Below are 4,514 nucleotides of genomic sequence, written 5' to 3'. Positions count from 1 at the left end.
TTTAGTGAAAGGATGGAATGACTTCAGAGTTACTACCATTTAGTGAAAGGATGGAATGACTTCAGAGTTACTACCATTTAGTGAAAGGATGGAATGACTTCAGAGTTACTAACATCATATCAAGCATATCATAAATAAAACATTTACAACTGATGTGTTTTATTACACTGAACAAGAGGTGACATAACAAGCATAAGGCCCATTATATATCAGACTGTATACAAGACAATAATGTAAGTAAATGAACACCAAAGATCTTCCTGAGTTATAGTTCATATAAGGACATCAGTCAGTTGAACAACTAAATTCCTTAGGCCCTGATCTACAGATTTCACATGACTGGGAATACAGATATGCATCTGTTTGTCAGACACCTTAATAAAACAGTAGGAGGGTGGATCAGAAAACCAGTCAGTATCTGGTGTGACCATTTGCCTCATGCAGCGCGACACATCTCCTTCACCTAGAGTTGATCAGGCTGTTGATTGTGGCCGGTGGAATGTTGTCCCAGTCCTCTTCAATGTCTGTTCAACGTTTCTGGATATTGGCGGGAATTGGAACATGCTGTTGTACATGTTTATCCAGAGCATCCCAAACATGCTCAATAGGTGACATGTCTATCCAGAGCATCCCAAACATGCTCAATAGGTGACATGTCTATCCAGAGCATCCCACACATGCTCAATAGGTGACATGTCTATCCAGAGCATCCCAAACATGCTCAATGGGTGACATGTCTGGTTAGTATACAGGTCATGGAAGAAATGTGTTTTTTTCAGCTCCCAGAAATTGTGTACAGATCCTTGCCACATGGGGCCGTGCATTATCATGCTGAAACATGAGGTGATGGCAGCAGATGAATGGCACCACAATGGGATCTTATCACGGTATCTCTGTGCATTATCATGCTGAAACATGAGGTGATGGCAGCAGATGAATGACACGAGAATGGGATCTTATCACGGTATCTCTGTGCATTCAAATTGCCATAGATAAAATGCACTTGTGTTCATTGTCCGTAGCTAATGCCTGCCCATAACAAGGTGCACCTTTGTAATGATCATGCTGTTTAATCAGCTTCTTGATATGCAACACCTGTCAGGTGGATGGATTATCTTGGTAAAGGAGAAATGCTCACTAATGTAAAACTTATACGCTTTTTGTGCATATGGAACATTTCTGGGATCTTTAATTTCAGCTCATGAAACATGGGACCAACACTTTACATGTTGCCTTTCTATTCTAGTATTTACAGGAATAAACTCAAACTGGTGTGTGTGTCCAGTGTGTGTGTGTGTGTGTCTAGCTTGTGTGTCCAGTGTGTGTGTCCAGTGTGTGTTTGTGTGTGTTCAGTGTATACGTTTGTGTGTCTAAGGTGTATGTGTGTGTGTGTGTGTGTGTGTGTGTGTGTGTGTGTGTGTGTGTGTGTGTGTGTGTGTGTGTGTGTGTCTAGTGTGTGTGTGTGTTGTCATGGATATATAAAAATGAGGATCTCCTGGAGTCCAAGTCAAACCAAGAATATTTATTTCTGAGCTCAGAAAGAATACAAAGTGTAGACAGTCTGAATTCAGAAGCATTGTGATCTCAGAGAGAATAACAGAGTTCCACAGTGTAGACAGTCTGAATTCAGAAGCATTGTGATCTCATAGGGAATAACAGAGTTCCACATTGTAGACAGTCTGAATTCAGAAACATTGTGATCTCAGAGAGAATAACAGAGTTCCACAGTGTAGACAGTCTGAATTCAGAAGCATTGTGATCTCAGAGAGAATAACAAAGTTCCACAGTGTAGACAGTCTGAATTCAGAAGCATTGTGATCTCAGAGAGAATAACAGAGTTCCACAGTGTAGACAGTCTGAATTCAGAAGCATTGTGATCTCAGAGAGAATAACAGAGTTCCACAGTGTAGACAGTCTGAATTCAGAAGCATTGTGATCTCCGAGAGAATAACAGAGTTCCACAGTGTAGACAGTCTGAATTCAGAAGCATTGATCAGCACATATCTTTATAGTTCCTATTGTTGGGAGGAACTCTCAGTTCCCTTTTATTCTATACCAGGACACAGGAGCAAACTGGTTTGCAACACAGAATTATACTCAGAAGAACAGGAGATTATAACATGACAGTTTCACAAGGTTAGTCTAATACTCAGTTATGTGGACACATACAATTAACATTTTAATGTCCAGTGTGTGAGTCCAGTGTGTGTGTGTGTGTGTCCATTGTGTGTGTATCCAGTCTGTGTGTGTGTGTGTTTTTTTTTGTCCAGCGTGTGTGTGTGTGTGTGTGTGTATGTTTGTCCAGTGTGTGTGTGTGTGTTTGTCCAGTGTGTGTGTGTGTGTGTGTGTGTGTGTGTGTGTATGTTTGTCCAGTGTGTGTGTGTGTGTTTTTGTCCAGTATGTGTGTGTGTGTGTGTTTGTCCAGTGTGTGTGTGTGTGTGTGTGTGTGTGTTTGTCCAGTATGTGTGTGTGTGTTTGTGAGTCCAGTGTGTGTTTGTTTTTGCCCAGTATGTGTGTGTGTGTGTCCAGTGTGTGTGTGTGTTCAGTGTGTGTGTGTCCAGTGTGTGTGTGTGTGTGTGTCCAGTGTGTGTGTGTGTGTGTGTGTGTGTGTGTGTCCAGTGTGTGTGTGTGTGTGTGTGTCCAGTGTGTGTGTGTGTGTCCAGTGTGTGTGTGTGTGTGTGTTCAGTGTGTGTGTGTCTGTGTCCAGTGTGTGTGTTTGTTTGTCCAGTGTGTGTGTGTGTTTTTGTCCAGTATGTGTGTGTGTGTTTGTGAGTCCAGTGTGTGTGTGTGTGTGTGTGTCCAATTGTGTGTGTGTGTGTGTGTGTGTGTTTGTCCAGTGTGTGTGTGTGTGTTCTGTGTGTGTGTGTCCAGTGTGTGTGTGTGTGTGTGTGTGTGTGTTCAGTGTGTGTGTGTTCAGTGTGTGTGTGTGTGTGTGCCCAGTGTGTGTGTCTAGCGTGTGTGTGTGTTTGTTCAGTGTGTGTGTGTTTGTGTCCAGCGTGTGTGTGTGTGTGTGTGTTTTCAGTGTGTGTGTGTGTGTTCAGTGTGTGTGTGTGTGTGTGTGTGTGTGTGTGTGTGTGTCTAGCGTGTGTGTGTGTGTTCAGTGTGTGTGTGTGTCCAGCGTGTGTGTGTGTACATTTTTGTTTGTCCAATGTGTATGTGTGTGTGTGTGTGTTTGTCCAGTGTGTGTGTGTGTGTTTGTCCAGTGTGTGTGTGTGTTTCAGTCCAGTGTGTGTGTGTGTGTGTTTGTGAGTCCAGTGTGTGTGTTTGTCCAGTGTGTGTGTGTGTGTCCAGTGTGTGTGTGTGTGTGTTTGTCCAGTGTGTGTGTGTGTTTGTCCAGTGTGTGTGTGTGTTCAGAGTGTGTGTGTCCAGTGTGTGTGTGTCCAGTGTGTGTGTGTGTGTTCAGTGTGTGTGTGTCTGTGTCCAGTGTGTGTGTTTGTTTGTCCAGTGTGTGTGTGTGTGTTTGTCCAGTGTGTGTGTGTGTTTTTGTCCAGTATGTGTGTGTGTGTTTGTGAGTCCAGTGTGTGTGTGTGTGTGTGTGTGTCCAATTGTGTGTGTGTGTGTGTTTGTCCAGTGTGTGTGTGTGTGTGTTCTGTGTGTGTGTGTCCAGTGTGTGTGTGTGTGTGTGTGTGTGTGTGTGTGTGTGTGTGTGTTCAGTGTGTGTGTGTGTTTGTTCAGTGTGTGTGTGTGTGTTCAGTGTGTGTGCGTGTGTGTGTGTGCCCAGTGTGTGTGTCTAGCGTGTGTGTGTTTGTTCAGTGTGTGTGTGTTTGTGTCCAGCGTGTGTGTGTGTGTGTGTGTGTGTGTGTGTGTGTGTGTGTGTGTTTTCAGTGTGTGTGTGTGTTCAGTGTGTGTGTGTGTGTGTGTGTGTGTGTGTCTAGCGTGTGTGTGTGTGTTCAGTGTGTGTGTGTGTTCGGTGTGTGTGTGTTTGTGTCCAGCGTGTGTGTGTGTGTGTGTGTGTGTGTTTGTCCAGTGTGTGTGTGTGTGTTTCAGTCCAGTGTGTGTGTGTGTGTTTGTGAGTCCAGTGTGTGTGTTTGTCCAGTGTGTGTGTGTGTGTCCAGTGTGTGTGTGTTTGTCCAGTGTGTGTGTGTGTTTGTCCAGTGTGTGTGTGTGTTCAGTGTGTGTGTCCAGTGTGTGTGTGTGTTCAGTGTGTGTGTGTGTGTCCTGTGTGTGTGTGTGTGTCCAGTGTGTGTGTGTGTTCAGTGTGTGTGTGTCCTGTGTGTGTGTGTGTGTGTCCAGTGCCTGTGTGTGTGTCCAGTGTGTGTGTGTGTCCAGTGTGTGTGTCCAGTGTTTGTGAGTGTCTCTGTCCAGTGTGTGTGTGTGTGTGTGTCTCTGTCCAGTGTGTGTGTGTGTGTGTGTGTGTGTGTCTCTGTCCAGTGTGTGTGTGTGTGTCTCTGTCCAGTGTGTGTGTTTGTGTGTCTCTGTCCAGTGTGTGTGTGTGTGTGTGTGTGTCTCTGTCCAGTGTGTGTGTGTGTGTCTCTGTCCAGTGTGTGTGTGTGTGTCTCTGTCCAGTGTGTGTG

Source organism: Oncorhynchus kisutch, unplaced genomic scaffold, assembly GCF_002021735.2.
Source record: "Oncorhynchus kisutch isolate 150728-3 unplaced genomic scaffold, Okis_V2 scaffold917, whole genome shotgun sequence".
Taxonomy (NCBI): domain Eukaryota; kingdom Metazoa; phylum Chordata; class Actinopteri; order Salmoniformes; family Salmonidae; genus Oncorhynchus; species Oncorhynchus kisutch.
This window is presented reverse-complemented; position numbering follows the sequence as displayed.